Source organism: Ambystoma mexicanum, chromosome 7q, assembly GCF_040938575.1.
Source record: "Ambystoma mexicanum isolate Mex_15411 chromosome 7q, UKY_AmexF1_1, whole genome shotgun sequence".
NCBI classification, from domain to species: domain Eukaryota; kingdom Metazoa; phylum Chordata; class Amphibia; order Caudata; family Ambystomatidae; genus Ambystoma; species Ambystoma mexicanum.
Window position 1 is genome coordinate 407,762,549 of NC_090941.1, and position 19,288 is coordinate 407,781,836.

General features: G+C 54.7%; 1 long non-coding RNA gene across 1 annotated transcript in view; it reads left to right on the forward strand.

Moving 5' to 3' along the window:
* Positions 1-19,288, forward strand: part of LOC138527866 (uncharacterized) — a 97,921-nt gene that overhangs the window by 61,776 nt on the left and 16,857 nt on the right. Inside the window, exon 2 of the long non-coding RNA XR_011284073.1 lies at positions 4,432-4,542. This is a non-coding gene — a long non-coding RNA (uncharacterized lncRNA). The remainder of the gene's footprint in view (positions 1-4,431; positions 4,543-19,288) is intronic.

Below are 19,288 nucleotides of genomic sequence, written 5' to 3' on the forward strand. Positions count from 1 at the left end.
ACAGTGTTTTGTGCTCACATTTGTTTGTTGCATGTGTCATTCGCCACTGGCTCAGGCATGTGTCAGTGCTGTGTGGCTATGTTGTGCATTTATATGCATACATGCATGTGTGCTTCTTGGTATGGCATGCCATGGGGCCAGTACTGTGAGGTGGGGGCAATGGATGGCTATGGAGTAGCATGGGGGGGCAGCGGGTGGAGCCATTTTGGGGGATATTTGATACATGGTTTTATGTAATGACTATGGGCTTGATGGGGGACATGAGTCGGGGCCTGCTGGCAGGTTGCCGTTGCTGGTGGAGGGGGGCATGATTCGAGGTATGCCTTCGCCATGGTCACGGTTGGTTGAGGGGGTCCGTTGTGGTGTGGGCTGCCTGCTGGCATGTGCACAGGTGTTGGGGGGTCCGTTGGATGTGGGCTGCCTGCTGGCATGTGCACGGGTAGTTGGGGGGGCCCGTTGTGGTGTGGGCTGCCTGCTGGCATGTGCACAGGTTGTTGGGGGCGGTCTGTTGTTGTGTGGGCTGCCTGCTGCCATGGTCATGGGTGTTGGGGGTGTCCACTGTGGTGTGGGCTGCCAGCTGGCATGTGCACAGGTGTTGGTGGTGTCCGTTTTGGTGTGGGCTGCCTGCTGGCATGTGCATGGCTGGTTGGGGGTGTATGTAGTGGTGTGGGCTGCCTGCTGGCATGTGCATGGGTGGTTGGGGGATTCGTTGTGGTGTGGGCTGCCTGCTGGCATGTGCACTGGTGGTTGGGGGGGTCTGTTGTGGTGTGGGCTGCCTGCTGGCATGGGTGGTTGGGGGGTCCGTTGGGGTGTGGGCTGCCTGCTGGCATGTGCATGGGTGGTTGGGGGTGTCCGTTGTGGCGTGGGCTAATTGCTGGCATGTACACAGGTGGTTGGGGGGTCCGTTGTGGTGTGGGCTGCCTGCTGCCATGGTCACAGGTGTTGGGGTGTTCATTGTGGGCTGCCTGCTGGCATGTGCACAGGTGTTGGGGGGTCCGTTGTGGTGTGGGCTGCCTGATGGCATGTGCATGGCTGGTTGAGGGGCCCTTTGTGGAGTGGGCTGCCTGCTGGCATGTGCACAGGTGGTTGGGGGGGGTCTGTTGTTGTGTGGGCTGCCTGCTGGCATGTGCACGGGTGGTTGGGGGGGTCCGTTGTGGTGTGGGCTGCCAGCTGGCATGTGCATGGGTGGTTGGGGGTGTCCCTTGTGGTGTGGGCTGCCTGCTGGCATGTGCATGGGTGTTGGGGGGGTCCGTTGTGGTGTGGGCTGCTTGCTGGCATGTACACAGGTGTTGGGGGGGTCCATTGTGGCGTGGGCTGCTTGCAGGATGCGTTTTTGGGTGATCCGAGCATGCGTGGCCTTTTTCACATGATTTGGATGGTGCGAGCGGGGTACACGTATTCCGAGGGGTGCGCAAGGTGTATTACACGCGATTTGGCTGGCGCGAGCAGGGTACGTGTATTCCGTGGGGTGCGCGTACCCCGATCATGCCAGCCAAATTTCGTGTAAAACTCCTTGCGCACCCCAAGGAATACGTGTACCCCGTTCACACCGGTATTAGGGGCGTAACTGGCGCTGCTGGATGTTCGCTGCGCCATGGCTATAAATGGCTTGGGAAATCCATGAATACGCAGTGCGCGTCAATGGGATTTAAAAGAACTGAACAGTGAACGAAATGTGCTCTTAAATGACCTAGAAAAGTATGTATTATATCTGTTGGAAAGTTGTGATCGGTCTCTAATAGATCTACGAGATAATCCTATAGGTGTAAAACAAGCACTTTCTCACACAGGTTGGAAAAGTACCATAACCCAGATGAGAAATTATAAAATCTTTAAATCTCTTTCTTAATTTGATAAACCAAAACACTATCTTCCCAAATATGTAACCTGGTTTCCAGATCCTGAAATAAGAATACACTTTCCAAGAATTAGACTCAATCTTGCAAAAGTAGCAGAAATGATACGCTTGCATCCTCATGGTGGAATCGAATGTAATCTATGTGGCGGTGTGATTAAGCAATCCTTACATCATATTATCATGAAATGTAAAGGTACAAGAGATCTCTGTGAAACATGCTTAAGACGATTTGTGGATCGCAGAGAATGGTTGTATACAGAATCATTCTGGGAACGTTTAATATCTGGCCATGAAAGGGATCTAACTATCGAGATCATAAAAATACTAAAGGAACTTAAATTCCTTTGAATAGATAGAGCAAATCATTTCAGTCCGTACAATGCTCAGATTTCGATCCCTTTGCAATATTAACTGCTTGGTGAGTATTCTTAATGTTGCTGATATTATGATCCATCAGCACACTTTTTTTAATGTATAGTCTATTCAAACTGCAATTCACCAAGCTAGACATATCAGATGCCAACTAGGGGGCCCCTTTCTATTTCCTTTTCAGTTTCAGGTAGAAGGCCCATATTGACAAGGAGATTTTTAAACATTCTTCTAAGAACCACCCACACATTGATCTATGAAAACCACCATGGGGGTGACATTCCCTCCGCCGGCGTGAAAAAGATGTCTCCCTCGACCATTAAGCGGGGCAAGAGTAGATGGTCCCTGTCTTCATTACATTTTACCTAGACACAAATTAATGGATGCAGGAAACGTTTAAATACTTAGAAGATTCTACTTAGTGGTTTTACTGTATAGCTCGTGTCTAATGGTGATTAAAAGTTACACAAACACACCACCAGCCAAATCCCAGTTTGTAGAATACTGCACTCGATATCAACGAGTTAATGAATCTGGTGCTTGCTGCAACCTCAGCAAGAGAGCAGAAAACACAGAAACTACCCCACGCGTAGGAAATGGGGTGTTCCGCAGCTTTAGAAGTGTCAACAATACACATTAAATTACCCATAGTTCACAGTGAAACATCTGAAAAAATGTTCCAGGCAACCTGCATATCCTCATGTACAAGTGAAAACAGAGACTTTGAGGCTGATTCATGGAACTATTTGCGCCGAAATACGGGGATTTGTGCGCCATTCTGCCTGCAAATCCCCATTTGTTAAACAGGGATTTGTGGGCAGAATGGCGCACAAATCTCTGTTTTTCAGCGCAAATAATTCCATGAATCAGCCCCTAAAAATAATACACAAATTCCAGTAGCTCAAGAAATAATTCTTCACAAAATCGCATCAAGTATTTTTTCATAAACGCGTGAGAAAGATCCTGTAGCTTAACCTCTACGGCTGTAAAGCCAGCCTGGCCGAAGTAAAAAGGGAAATGGGGAGCACTGGTGAGGAACAGTTCAAGAAAATAGGTTGATAAAATGCTACATCTCAATGCAAGTGGGAACATACATGCCAAGACGATCGCCCCTAACTTCAGTTAGCATTGTCAATAAAAGGCCTCCTCCCTACCCCCAGAAACCATCCAGTGACAATTAAAACAAAATGGGGGAGAAAGCTCCAAGTTAATTAAGCAAACAAAAATATGGACACATGAATGGGGCTGTTAGAAAAAAGAAAAGAAAATGTTAAAAGCACAGTGCATAAAAAACATGTATCAAGACTGCATTTAATAACTCAGCATACACAATAAAAAAGGGGAGCCAGCACATTCCTGGTGTAGGCATGGAGTCACGCTTAATGTTCTTCTTCTCGTTACAAACACATGGGATGGCATCTTTGAAATTACCCAATCCTAACAATCCTGATATCTATGATTGGCACTTTTCTTTTCATTATCAAAATTGATTGCTGTTGCATTTGAAATGTAATTCATCTCCTTAAGGCGTTCTCTCTGTTTATGTTGTGGGGTACTAACCGGAGGCATGCACGGAGTTACTGAGTTTGTGGGCATTGGATGGCTTGATAATTTGCTTAGTATATGGTCTTCTTAATTTTAAAGAAATATAGATTGAAAGCTGGTATTGCCTCCACTAGTGGTGGCTCTCAACTCCACTAAGACATAAAGCCACTTGGTCAGTTGAAGATGGTGAGGCGGCTGTTGATGGACCTGCGTAGAACAGGACATTCTCACCATTGCAAAGATTTTGTCCCTGATTCATGGGTTGTTTGCGCCGAAACAAAATGGGATTTGTGCGCCATTCTGCCCGCAAATCCCCATTTGTTAAACAGGGATTTGCGGGCAGAATGGTGCACAAATCCCGTTTTCTTTTTCGGCGCAAATATTCCATGAATCAGGGCCTCTGTCCCTCCGCACAGGATCCCTCTTGAACCAACCTACGATACATTTCTGAGTAAGGTTGAGGAAACCTGGCCCCCATCGCAACAATTATTAGAAAATTGCTGTGGGTTCAAATGAGCATTATCATTTTTGCATGGCATTGGTTTCCATCGGAGATCCTGAATTTAATTTAAGTTTCTTGTGGTGTGTTTATGTAGTTTAAATGGAAAAGAGCACATTGTTCTATTTGAATCAACAAAGTCTCCAATTTGTTTGCCTAGGTATTGAGATGGTGAATTTTGAGCTCATTGAAAACCTTCCACAAAGGTGCCCTGTTCCTTCCTGTTAACCTGTAGAACTGGATTCCACTGAGGGCTCAGAGCCCTTTACAGGTCAGTGCTTAGTAATAGGCTCTGCTCACCCCTATGAATGTGTCCGGTTGACACACTTTGCAAGTTATCTTTGGAAAAATCTCTTCTTGTGCACAGTGGAGACTGTTGATTGGAAACAAGTTTTATGGAATGATCGCACACAAACAATTATTCAACAACAAAAGTTATACTAGCAGTGCACTGGTCCTCTCATACACAATACGTTTTTTGTGATCCCATTAACATAAATACATTAGGCCAGATTACGAGTTCGGCAGTGTGGTAAACAAATGGCAGTAATTCCGTTATCGTCACTTTCTTAGGCACTAACAGAATTACTGCCACATTTACCACCCTGCTGAATTCCGAGTTTGGCATTCAAGTGGAAGATTTATCTCTAGCATGATGCTGAGGTAAATCCTCCACCTTAAGGCCAATAATTGCCTGATTTACCACACAGAAATAATGCTTGCGGTAAATCCACCAAAAACCCCTTTAGGCCACCATACCACCAACTTGTAATCATGTGGTAATTCCACAATACCAGGTGTCAGTAATTGTAAATGACTTTAGCAGTAAATCACTGTATTTAGTGCCAATTCATCATGAAACCCTTAATGAGACCCAATGATAGTATGATGAATATAATTTCCTCAAAAGGTCCTGCACAATTTCTGCTGCTATCTACTTCCAAAAAATGGACCGTGTGGTGTGCAATCAGGATACATTGTAAAGACAAAAACGTGTGTAATTCTGTGTGTTTGTGGATCTGTGGGCATACATGATATGGCTTCACACATATTGGGTGTGCCGTGATTTGTTAGGTTAGTAAATCGTTAAATGTATGGAGGTTAAATCTCTGTGGGATCTTTTCAGTTTTGGCTTTTAGGTGCACCACCTATAAGCCGAAACGTTGGCATTACAGGAGAGCTGGGGAGAAATTCCATATGAGGAAGGACCCAAAGCTTGTAGGTGTTCTTTGGTTATTTTCCCATTCATTGACTGTCATGGCCATGCTAATCTCTATGGCCATTCCCACCCACTTCCAATCCCTTCCCCCAAAAAACACACATGCCTTCCTGAGATCTCTTTGAGCTAGCTTTACCTTCAAACTTGGTGCTTGAAGTACCCACCAGTGTTTTTTAAAGCTGTTTTATGAGAGTTAATGACTTAATTGGAGCTGTAAATGAGCCACTTGTGTAATACAAATGTTTTAACCAGGCCTGCCCTCAGCCACTCGATTTATGAGAACTATGCATGTCCTTCACTGGATTCCTGTTAAAACAAGTATTGGCAAAGCCAACAGTTTTGGCTCATGTATAAGAATTAGGCATTTGCCAGACACTGCTATGGTATGTCCCGGTCTCTGCATCAGTTGCCAGCTGCTACTATTGATGGCCAGTTAATATCACTACAGCAGTGCCTGGCAAATGCCGTTCACATGCCTACACAAAAGCCAAAACTGTTGGCATTGCCAATATTTGTTATATGTTGGTTACTTGGCAGGCAATCCGCAGGTTTGTGCATGTGTGTTGGTGAAGGGACCCACGTTTGAGTGAATCTCATTTGAGTTCATCCATGTTCAAGTTCGCAAGTGTTCATGTGCAGCCATTTTGATCTGTCAGTGTTCGGTGTGTGCATATTGTGATCAGTGTGAATGGGTTTATTTTCCCTGCAGTCTTTGCGGTTTTCTTTTCCTCTGAGGTATACACCCGTTTGAAGTCCGCTTTATTTTCTGACGGTGACCTTCAGTCTCGTGAACATTCCTGGTACAAAATCCATCTTTTTGATCCTGGAACTTAGTGTGCAATTATAGTAATATTGAAGGCAGTGCCACGGCTGCTCAATTAATCCAGTGTTCATTCTACCATTAGTGAAATGGTTTCGATGTAAAGAAATGGGCCACATTGATTGGCGCCATTGCCCGATCAATACACGTTAGAAAAAGGCGAAACTGATGCTAAATTCTAGCCGCGCAATTTTTGCAGTTCAAAAGGCTTTTTAATGGAACCCTGGGGGAAATGTGCAAGTAATTTGCAGACCATGCTCCTGGTCACCAAAATCCATTTCCCGTTGTTAACCTGATCGCCGGAATCGACCAAAAGTCACATTCAAACTTTCTTTTCTGAATGAAAGAAAGTACCAAAAGCTGGCTGCTTCGTGGACGGTGGCTGGGCTCGCACGCTTTCATGTCAGGGGCACTTAACAGGGAGGCGAGGCGACCGGCCTGTTAAGTGCTGCATTTAGACGTGTTGTGCTCAAATTAATTACACCATTATCTTCCTGTCACAGCTCATTACGCCCAGTTAAACATTTTCTGCTAACCATATTGTGGGATTATACCTAACCTATAGCATAAGAATTAACAGGCGGTTGATGGCATCAGTAAAAGCAATAATGTACAGCTCCAGACAATAGTTACAAGGGAGGGAGGGGCCTGTTACTGTCCCGCTGTAACAACACGAGCTTGTCTGTCAATAGGGCAACCTCCAAAGGCCCGGCCATTTGTGTGAGCCAGAGTGGGCCAGTGTAATGGATTTATTTTTTTTAAATTGTATTTGGTTAATTTAACCTTTTACAACCATACAAACAATCAATCAACAATTCCATATATTACCATAAAAGAATATAAATAAGTCAAAAGAAAATCAAAAAGAAAGAGGAAAATAAAGAAAAATTAGGAGAAGAGAAAAAAGAAAGGGAAAAAAAGAAGAAAGAAAAAGAAAAAAAGAACAATTCATGAAATCAAACCTAATCGGAAAAATGATTACAACCTATATACAGGCCGATTCATGGAATAATTAGCGCGGCGCAAGTGGGCAAAAACGTGCGAATCGCAGTGGAATAGCGAAAATCGCAGTGCAAGTGCGAAAATCGCACGAAAAGCAGCGCACATCGATTCATGGAAGGCCGTGCGCGAGAAAACCATCGGATGTGCGATAAAAAAGTGCGCGGCGCACGTTGGCGCACAGGCCATCTAACAGCGTGCGCCAGGTCACAGCGAAAATCGCACAGGCCACAGTGAAAATCGCACATAGCGCGGCGCACGCAACAAAAGTAGGCGGAACACGGGGCGTAACACTCGGAATGGGGAACAACTTGCCAAAACGTGGGCGTCACGGGGGAAGTACAGGGTACAAGTGCACGGAACGCCCACACGCTCGACTACAACACGTATTCATGGAATAGAATAGGGCAAAAAAGCGCACGCTCAAACCAGCGCACAGGCACAAACACGACCGCCACAAGAAAGCAGGCGGTAGCGTCTCTGCGCCTGGAAGAAATGTGCGCCAAAAGGTGCGCCAACAAATAGCACCTATATACAGCCATGATGAATGTCCTATACTGTGGCCCTCCAGGACAAATGACGTGCAAAGGGGTACCCACAAACACGGACACCCGCTGACAAAAAATTACGTGTGCGTGTATACCAGGGTGCGCGGGAAGTCTCACACGCGATTTCGGCAGGGTACGTGTATTTCAGGGGTGCGCGGGAAGTTCCACACGCGATTGGCCCAGTGCGAGCAGGGTACGTGTATTTCAGGGGTGCGCGGGAAGTTCCACATGCGATTTCAGCAGGGTACGTGTATTTCAGGGGTGCGCGGGAAGTACCACACGCGATTTGAGCAGGGTACGTGTATTTCAGGGGTGCGCGGGAAGTTCCACACGCGATTTCAGCAGGGTACGTGTATTTCAGGGGTGCGCGGGAAGTTCCACACGTGATTTCAGCAGGGTATGTGTATTTCAGGGGTTCTGGGGAGTACTACACGTGAATTGGCCGTGTGGGTCCTCCCAGGTGTACGCTCCACAACCTCCACGGCCCCTGCAGGCAGCCCACACCACGGTGGACTACCCTGCACCCCTGCTCATGTCCCGCAGGCAGCCCATCCACCATGGGCATGCCCCCCAGCCAACCCACATGTCACCTTGCACTACTGATCAACAATGCATATCTCCCACCACCCCCACCCCCCAGCCACCATGGCCAGCCCCCACCAGGCCCCCACTCATGTCCCCTATCACCCCCGCCCCCCAGCAGTGCAGGGGCAGCCTCCACCAGGCCCCCACTCATGTCTCCCACCACCCCCACCCCCCAGCCACCAGGGGCAGCCTCCACCAGGCCCCCACTCATGTCTCCCACCAACCCCACGCCCCAGCCACCAGGGGCAGCCTCCACCAGGCCCCCACTCATGTCTCCCACCACCCCCACCCCCCAGCCACCAGGGGCAGCCTCCACCAGGCCCCCACTCATGTCTCCCACCACCCCCACCCCCCAGCCACCAGGGGCACCCTCCACCAGGCCCCCAATCATGTCTCCCACCACCCCCACCCCCCAGCAGTGCAGGGGCAGCACCACCAGGCCCCCACTCATGTCCCCCTGCACCCCCACCCCCCAGCATCCAGGGGCACCCTCCACCAGGCCCCCACTCATGTCTCCCACCACCCCCACCCCCCAGCAGTGCAGGGGCAGCCTCCACCAGGCCCCCACTCATGTCTACCACCACCCCCACCCCCCAGCCACCATGGGCAGCCCCCACCAGGCCCCCACTCATGTCTCCCACCACCCCCACCACCCAGCCACCAGGGGCACCCTCCACCAGGCCCCCACTCATGTCTCCCACCACCCCCACCCCCCAGCAGTGCAGGGGCAGCCTCCACCAGGCCCCCACTCATGTCTCCCACCACCCCCACCCCCCAGCAGTGCAGGGGCACCCTCCACCAGGCCCCCACTCATGCCTCCCACCACCCCCACCCCCCAGCCACCAGGGGCAGCCTCCACCAGGCCCCCACTCATGTCTCCCACCACCCCCACCCCCCAGCCACCAGGGGCAGCCTCCACCAGGCCCCCACTCATGTCTCCCACCACCCCCACCCCCCAGCCACCAGGGGCAGCCTCCACCAGGCCCCCACTCATGTCTCCCACCACCCCCACCCCCAGCCACCAGGGGCACCCTCCACCAGGCCCCTACTCATGTCTCCCACCACCCCCACCCCCCAGCAGTGCAGGGGCACCCTCCACCAGGCCCCCACTCATGTCTCCCACCACCCCCACCCCCCACCATCCAGGGGCACCCTCCACCAGGCCCCCACTCATGTCTCCCACCACCCCCACCCCCCAGCAGTGCAGGGGCACCCTCCACCAGGCCCCCACTCATGTCTCCCACCACCCCCACCCCCCAGAGCCCCGAGCACGCTCCCACCTGCCATCTGCTGCTGCCTGACTGCCTGCTGCCCACGTGCACTGCCATTTGCTGCCTGCACATCGGCCAGGGGTGCTGTTGCTGTGACCACCCCTGCTGGAACCGAAGACGCCCGACTGGTATTCCATCGCTCCACAGCCCAGCCCCAGGACCCAGTTGCCCACCCACTCCTGCCTCTGGGGTTGTCATGTCGGGGCAAACACCATCTGTGACCACTGACAACCCCCGGCCAGAGAGGCAGAGGGGCACCAGCTTCAGTGCCACCGAAGTTGGTGTCCTGGTGGAGCAAGTCCTGGGGCAGTATGATGCCCTCTTCGGAAGTTCCCGCGCCGACAAGGAAGGACGGACTCGGATCTGGACTGACATCGTGACTGCCATCAACGCGGAGGGGGTGGCAGTCCGCGACTTACAACATGTCAGGAAGCGCTGGGAGGACTTCAGGTCCAGGACCCTGAACAAGGCCCGGCGCCTCTTGAAGGCAGCAGATGCCAAGGGGCGCCGGGGCCACTTGTCGGAAGAACAGATGAGGGTCCTGGAACGCATATCCCCAGCGCTCCACGTCCAGGTCCTGGAGAAGCAGACCCGTCTGGAGTCGAGCGGTGAGTGTACATGCATCCTGATTGTGAGCAGTGCGTGTGGTGATTATTCGGTAGTGTGCAGGTTGCACATCTGTTTGTATGGGGTCGAGTATGGGTGGGGGTGTACAGGGCCGTGGGGCTGACACATGCGAGGGCTGGAATGTGTGAGACATGGATGGTGCTTGTGTGTGTAGGCTTGCATGCCAAATGCAGTTGTGTGTGCACACATGTTTGGATGAATGTGTATGTAAGTAGACATGTCCGTGATGTCAATCATGCATGTTGTTTTCAGCTGCATGTATCAGCACTGTGTACATGTGTGTGTATTTGACAAGGGTGCAACAGTGATGCAACATGGATGCATGTGACAGCGGCATGTGGAAGCCTGATCGGCAGATGTGACATGGATGCCCATCTGAACACTGCGACACTTGGCAGAGGTGTACACATGCATGCAAGTGTGGTGGTGTGTGTACATGTGTGGTGCACTTCCTGTGTTGCATGTGATGTCTGGCTCCCCTTTGGCTGCTGATGCTGTTGTATGTGTAGGGATGGTGGTGGCAGTTGCGATATGGCTGTGGTATGGCTCATGTGTGCGAGTTGCAATGACATGTGTGTTGGGGATTGTGATGACATGTCTGAGGTTTGCCAATGCCACTCATGTGCAACTGTCATGCGTGTATGTGTCCATTGTACAGTGCCCTGATGCCTGTGTTTTGTTTCTCCCTGTCTGCAGCGTCAACTGATGAAGAGGGCGGAGAAGGTGCTGTGGAGCACAGCGGCGGGGATCCGACCGCCAGCCGGAGACGCAAGGCCCGGCTCCCCTCCCGTGTTGTCATCTCGCGGAGTCCGGTGCCGCGTCCCAGGCCGCAGCTGCCGGGGGGAGGTCCAAGAGGCGGAGGTTGGAGTTGGACTCCTCGGCAGCAGAAGGGGCAGCTGGGACCCCACAGGGCCCAACAGGGGAAGATGGCACGGAGTCATCCAGGTTGGTGGGGGGTTTGGTGGAGGAGGAGGCCATGCAAGCACCAGAGACGGGGTCTGGAGGTGGGGATCCCACTGGTGCTAGTGGTGCAGTCCAGGACCAGGGACAGGAGGCAGCACAGGCCGCCGCGGAGGTGCCTGTGTGCAATCCTGTCCCCGATCCTGTCCCTGCATCATCTTACACCAGCAGGGATGCCTACGTCCAGACCCGTTTTCACGCAGGGGATGAGCTGACGTCAACTGGCCTTCCTCTGCCTGCGGACGTGGCTATCCAGGTCCGGGTTGAGCCTGTCCTGGTTGGTGTGGCGTTGCGTCAACGGGCCATGCGAGGTGACCTGCAGTCTTTTCATGGAGAGACTACACGTCATCTCGAATGGCTCGTTGACCACGTCAGCCTGCTGGGACAGGTCACCCAGACCGGATTCCTCCGTCTGATGGGGCTTGCTCCGACCCCCTCCTCAACTGGACCCCCTACGCGCCAGTCGTCCTCTGTGCCATCTTCCCACCCATCAGTCACCTGGGTGCCCTGTGGAGCTGCCTCTGACAGTGCGGCCAGGCTGGTGGAGGAGGCATCCCTGCCACAGTCGGGAGTCGGACGTCCAGCAGGGGTGGCCACATCAACAACTGCACCCCAGCCGGCGGAGGATGTGCAGGCAGCAGGAGGCAGTGCACGGGCAGAGGCAGAGCAGCAGCAGCAACATGGTGGGAGCCATGAAGGCTCGGGGCCTTTGACATCGGAGGGGCAGGCATCGGTCGGAGGGCAGGAGGACCCAGGACAGAGAGTGTCTTCCGTGTGGCAGCGGTTGGGCCACGCCATAGGTGCGGAGCGGCGGCGGGCGGAAAAGGCGCGGCTCACAATGGTCAGGGCGGAGAACTCCATGCGGAGGGCCCTGAGGCGGGCCGAGTGCCTCGAGGCAATCCGCAGGGGGTTGGAGGAGGACACGGCGTCGTCCCTGCGGACCCTCGGGGCCATGGAACTGGACCGCCTCTGGGACATCGAACAGGAGTTCGATGATGCCCTAGCCCGGAACACCACGGAGTGAGCCGCTGGACTTGCCCGCCGCCTTTGTATATAGTTCTTTAGTTTTAGGTTTCCTTTGTTTGTTCTTATGATTTGGAGTCGACGGACACTGCTCCACTTTTTGTATATAGTTGCTTTTTAGTTAGGTTTTTTTTTAGGTTTCCTTTGTTCAGTTGGGCTCATGGACCCTTTGAAGTTTTTTACATAGTTCTTAATTGGATAGATATTTTTTTACATTTGACTTTGGACGACATTTTTTTGGATTATGATTTGCTGTTTTTTTTTTTTATACGGACATGCAGCTTATTTTTTTTCATTCCCATTGTAGTTTGTTTCATTTCTTTAGCATTCTTTCTTTTTTTCAATACAATTTTGTTTTCATACTTCACTGTGTGGTATCATCTCATTGGTTTCATGCATGTCATGTTGGGTGTTTTCCCATTCAATTGCAACCATTGTGTGTGACGGACATGGGTTCATTAGCTTCATGAACATTGGGGGTGTGACATGTAATTTCCATTTCCATGTGGGTGAATGGGTTACTTGGTAGGGCTTTTTGGCTGTGGAGGCTGACCATAACACACATGATTGGGGATTGTGAGGACCTGGTGGAGGGTGCCCCTGGTGGCTGGGGGGTGGGGGTGGTGGGAGACATGAGTGGGGGCCTGGTGGAGGCTGCCCCTGGTGGCTGGGGGGTGGGGGTGGTGGGAGACATGAGTGGGGGCCTGGTGGAGGCTGCCCCTGGTGGCTGGGGGGTGGGGGTGGTGGGAGACATGAGTGGGGGCCTGGTGGAGGCTGCCCCTGGTGGCTGGGGGGTGGGGGTGGTGGGAGACATGAGTGGGGGCCTGGTGGAGGCTGCCCCTGCACTGCTGGGGGGTGGGGGTGGTGGGAGACATGAGTGGGGGCCTGGTGGAGGCTGCCCCTGCACTGCTGGGGGGTGGGGGTGGTGGGAGACATGAGTGGGGGCCTGGTGGAGGCTGCCCCTGCACTGCTGGGGGGTGGGGGTGGTGGGAGACATGAGTGGGGGCCTGGTGGAGGCTGCCCCTGCACTGCTGGGGGGTGGGGGTGGTGGGAGACATGAGTGGGGGCCTGGTGGAGGGTGCCCCTGCACTGCTGGGGGGTGGGGGTGGTGGGAGACATGAGTGGGGGCCTGGTGGAGGGTGCCCCTGGATGGTGGGGGGTGGGGGTGGTGGGAGACATGAGTGGGGGCCTGGTGGAGGGTGCCCCTGCACTGCTGGGGGGTGGGGGTGGTGGGAGACATGAGTAGGGGCCTGGTGGAGGGTGCCCCTGGTGGCTGGGGGTGGGGGTGGTGGGAGACATGAGTGGGGGCCTGGTGGAGGCTGCCCCTGGTGGCTGGGGGGTGGGGGTGGTGGGAGACATGAGTGGGGGCCTGGTGGAGGCTGCCCCTGCACTGCTGGGGGGTGGGGGTGGTGGGAGACATGAGTGGGGGCCTGGTGGAGGGTGCCCCTGCACTGCTGGGGGGTGGGGGTGGTGGGAGACATGAGTGGGGGCCTGGTGGAGGGTGCCCCTGGATGGTGGGGGGTGGGGGTGGTGGGAGACATGAGTGGGGGCCTGGTGGAGGGTGCCCCTGCACTGCTGGGGGGTGGGGGTGGTGGGAGACATGAGTGGGGGCCTGGTGGAGGGTGCCCCTGGTGGCTGGGGGGTGGGGGTGTTGGGAGACATGAGTGGAGGCCTGGTGGAGGGTGCCCCCCTGGATGGTGGGGGGTGGGGGTGGTGGGAGACATGAGTGGGGGCCTGGTGGAGGGTGCCCCTGCACTGCTGGGGGGTGGGGGTGGTGGGAGACATGAGTGGGGGCCTGGTGGAGGCTGCCCCTGCACTGCTGGGGGGTGGGGGTGGTGGGAGACATGAGTGGGGGCCTGGTGGAGGGTGCCCCTGGTTGGTGGGGGGTGGGGTGGTGGGAGACATGAGTGGGGGCCTGGTGGAGGCTGCCCCTGCACTGCTGGGGGGTGGGGGTGGTGGGAGACATGGGTGGGGGCCTGGTGGAGGGTGCCCCTGGTGGCTGGGGGGTGGGGGTGGTGGGAGACATGAGTGGGGGCCTGGTGGAGGGTGCCCCTGGTGGCTGGGGGGTGGGGGTGGTGGGAGACATGAGTGGGGGCCTGGTGGAGGCTGCCCCTGGATGGTGGGGGGTGGGGGTGGTGGGAGACATGAGTGGGGGCCTGGTGGAGGGTGCCCCTGCACTGCTGGGGGGTGGGGGTGGTGGGAGACATGAGTGGGGGCCTGGTGGAGGGTGCCCCTGGTGGCTGGGGGGTGGTGGGAGACATGAGTGGGGGCCTGGTGGAGGGTGCCCCTGCACTGCTGGGGGGTGGGGGTGGTGGGAGACATGAGTGGGGGCCTGGTGGAGGGTGCCCCTGGTGGCTGGGGGGTGGGGGTGGTGGGAGACATGAGTGGGGGCCTGGTGGAGGCTGCCCCTGCACTGCTGGGGGGTGGGGGTGGTGGGAGACATGGGTGGGGGCCTGGTAGAGGGTGCCCCTGGTGGCTGGGGGGTGGGGGTGGTGGGAGACATGAGTGGGGGCCTGGTGGAGGGTGCCCCTGGTGGCTGGGGGGTAGGGGTGGTGGGAGACATGAGTGGGGGCCTGGTGGAGGGTGCCCCTGCACTGCTGGGGGGTGGGGGTGGTGGGAGACATGAGTGGGGGCCTGGTGGAGGCTGCCCCTGCACTGCTGGGGGGTGGGGGTGGTGGGAGACATGAGTGGGGGCCTGGTGGAGGGTGCCCCTGGTGGCTGGGGGGTGGGGGTGGTGGGAGACATGAGTGGGGGCCTGGTGGAGGCTGCCCCTGCACTGCTGGGGGGTGGGGGTGGTGGGAGACATGGGTGGGGGTCTGGTGGAGGGTGCCCCTGGTGGCTGGGGGGTGGGGGTGGTGGGAGACATGAGTGGGGGCCTGGTGGAGGGTGCCCCTGGTGGCTGGGGGGTGGGGGTGGTGGGAGACATGAGTAGGGGCCTGGTGGAGGCTGCCCCTGGTGGCTGGGGGGTGGGGGTGGTGGGAGACATGAGTGGGGGCCTGGTGGAGGCTGCCCCTGGTGGCTGGGGGGTGGGGGTGGTGGGAGACATGAGTGGGGGCCTGGTGGAGGCTGCCCCTGGTGGGTGGGGGTGGTGGGAGACATGAGTGGGGGCCTGGTGGAGGCTGCCCCTGCACTGCTGGGGGGTGGGGGTGGTGGGAGACATGAGTGGGGGCCTGGTGGAGGCTGCCCCTGCACTGCTGGGGGGTGGGGGTGGTGGGAGACATGAGTGGGGGCCTGGTGGAGGCTGCCCCTGCACTGCTGGGGGGTGGGGGTGGTGGGAGACATGAGTGGGGGCCTGGTGGAGGCTGCCCCTGCACTGCTGGGGGGTGGGGGTGGTGGGAGACATGAGTGGGGGCCTGGTGGAGGGTGCCCCTGCACGGGTGGGGGTGGTGGGAGACATGAGTGGGGGCCTGGTGGAGGCTGCCCCTGCACTGCTGGGGGGTGGGGGTGGTGGGAGACATGAGTGGGGGCCTGGTGGAGGCTGCCCCTGCACTGCTGGGGGGTGGGGGTGGTGGGAGACATGAGTGGGGGCCTGGTGGAGGCTGCCCCTGCACTGCTGGGGGGTGGGGGTGGTGGGAGACATGAGTGGGGGCATGGTGGGGGCTGCCCATGGTGGCTGGGGGGTGGGGGTGGTGGTAGACATGAGTGGGGGCCTGGTGGAGGGTGCCCCTGCACTGCTGGGGGGTGGGGGTGGTGGGAGACATGAGTGGGGGCCTGGTGGGGGATGCCCATGGTGGCTGGGGGGTGGGGGTGGTGGGAGACATGAGTGGGGGCCTGGTGGAGGCTGCCCCTGCACTGCTGGGGGGTGGGGGTGGTGGGAGACATGCATTGTTGATCAGTAGTGCAAGGTGACATGTGGGTTGGCTGCGGGGCATGCCCATGGTGGATGGGCTGCCTGCGGGACATGAGCAGGGGTGCAGGGTAGTCCCCCGTGGTGTGGGCTGCCTGCAGGGGCCGTGGAGGTTGTCGAGCGTACACCTGGGAGGACCCACACGGCCAATTCACGTGTAGTACTCCCCAGAACCCCTGGAATTCACATACCCTGCTGGAATCGCATGTGGAACTTCCCGCGCACCATGGAATACACGTACCCTGCTCGCACTGGGCCAATCGCGTGTGGAACTTCCCGCGCACCCCTGAAATACACGTACCCTGCTGAAATCGCATGTGGAACTTCCCGCGCACCCCTGAAATACACGTACCCTGCTCGCACTGGGCCAATCGCGTGTGGAACTTCCCGCGCACCCCTGAAATACACGTACCCTGCTGAAATCGCGTGTGGAACTTCCCGCGCACCCCTGGAATACACATACCCTGCTGAAATCGCGTGTGGAACTTCCCGTGCACCCCTGAAATACACGTACCCTGCTGAAATCGCGTGTGGAACTTCCCGCACACCCCTGAAATACACGTACCCTGCTGAAATCGCGTGTGGAACTTCCCGCGCACCCTTGAAATACACGTACCCTGATGAAATCACGTGTGGAACTTCCCGCGCACCCCCGAAATACACGTACCCTGCTCGCACTGGGCCAATCGCGTGTGGAACTTCCCGCGCACCCCTGAAATACACGTTCCCCGCTTGGCGTTTGCTGTTTGCCAGCCCGGTGAACTGGTCCAGGGTTAGCGCAGCCCTTTGCGATGATTTAGCGATTTTGATGGCTTTTCCTTGCGCGAGGGCGTTCTTGGGGGCGTTACTGGCGCTGCTGCAGGGTCGCTGCGATTCTCTGCGCCACGGCTGGTTTGGGAGCCTAAAATCCATGAATACGGTGTGCGCGGAAATCGGTTTTAGCGCACGTTCCTGGCGCACACAATCGCACGCGGACACTCTGCGCCAGCCGCTTGCGACACTTTTCTGCGAAATTCTATGAATTACCCTGATAGTACTTAAGGAAATGGTTTAATGGATTTGTATATTAGCATGCTGGTAGTTTTGATCAGTGTTGCTACACCAATGGGTTGTCTGGCCAGACTTTATTCCGAATTAGAATGCTGCATTGCCGTGCTTTGGTGTAGTATATGATGCTCTCTACTCCCTGTTGAGTCTCTCTACTCTGAAATGGCGGGCGAATGCAGCCAACTCTCTGATGCAGCGCCTGTTTTGTCCCTTTCCGTATTATCTAAAAACCTTTGCACTAGGAAGAAATACATTTAAAGAAAAACCACATGTGTTCACATTTGTTTAGGTTTTAGTTACCTATGTGGTAAAACTATTGGCATGGGAATGCTAGAGGTACATGAGGAGGGATACATCCTGCGGATATCCTTCGGGTATGGACCCACCCATTGCACCGCAAAGGGCATGCTAATGACTCTATACATGTCCACCCATTCCCACCCATCTCCGTCCAAACCACACCCCAGGGTTTCTTTTGCTTGCTTTACATTGTTTGCGTGTGCGTTCTGCTCTCCTGTTAATATATGTAAACATGAATTGTAATCATCTTGTATACTTTTATCACATATTGACCTTTAAAACGTGCGTCAATTCTAGAAGCATTCCATTTTCAATCTTGTCCAGGGAGTGGCCTGGGGCGGCACGTGCTACCCCTGGAATCTGATTGGCCACCCCAGGTGCTGCCCCATTAGCCTAGACTATGAGCATTATGTGTGTGTTCTTCATACCATCCCTGCCTAACTCAGTGTCCCACTTGGGCCACCCCAATCAAGAGTCTGGAGACGTTACTGTTTTGATGGTTTAAAAACAAAACTTTATTTAGAAACCAGATAGACATGGCAGCAATTTCATACAACAACTTAGGGAACGTCCACAGGGATATACAATAAAATATCGATTTTACACAGAATACAGTAACCCGCATTTACACACCAAAACATTGATTCTCTCCCCAAATCTCGCTCCCACTTCTCGAGCGCCCCATTCCTGGAAGCCTGTTTGGTCTGAACCAGTATAAAAAGCCTGGAGACCAGCCTCCTGGCCTCACCCCGGTCACAATTAAATCCATGCATTTCTGTGTCTCAGGCTTCTGCGGGAACGACGGCCATCCCTGGCGGACCGCCAACCTCATCCGATAGTACTGCAAGATTTTAATGGGGCTACTTCCTAATTTAGCCACTAATTCTTCAACCGTTACAAAGCGTCCTTCTGAGTACAAATTGTCCAAATCCATCTGTCCCTCCCTGTCCCAGGATGTCCGTATATCCAAATAATATGCAGGAGGAAGACCAGGAAAATTCCACAGGGGAACAGCCCCACAATACGGGGCGTCACCTCAAGTCTGCGGAACAGCCGTGCCCATGCATTCACCGCCTTGCGGACCGGGTCAAAGGTACACAAATATACGTTCCTATCTGGTAATGTGACCGATTTGTGCTCAGTGAGGGATGTCCCATACCTCTCCAATGCATTAGGCACTGGTCCCGGTTCTGTGGAATACTAATATCCGACAAACTGTGCCTGTGCAAGTATGTAGTACAACTCAAAGTCTGGTGCAGCCACACCCCCCTGCTCATACGGCTCTGTCAGTCACTCCCAATTCATCTGGCCCACTCCCGTCCCCCACACAAACCCCACTGCCAGAGACTGTAACTGCGTAAAGAATCTGTGACCAGGCCATATCGAGGTGTTGCCGAAGTAGTACAACACTTTGGGGACCACAATCATTTTTAATAAGGCCAGTCGCCAATACAATGACACGGGCAGGCTGGTAAACAGCTCAAGTTTAGTAGCAAGACCGCTCAGACAGCTCTCATGATTGTCATCGTACAATGAGCGATGAGCTCTAGAGATCAGAATGCCTAAGTATTTGAATCAGATCGGGGCCCTCCTAAACCCCATTAGGTCACCGGAGAGCATGGACCTCTCCGCAAGAGGGAACAACTCTGACTTGATGCTATTGACCCTGTAGCCAGAGTAGTATGCAAGCTCAACAACATCCTCGATGAACGGTCCAAGATTTTGTTCCAGGTCCTGCACATACAGTAAAGTGTCATCCGCATAAAGCAAG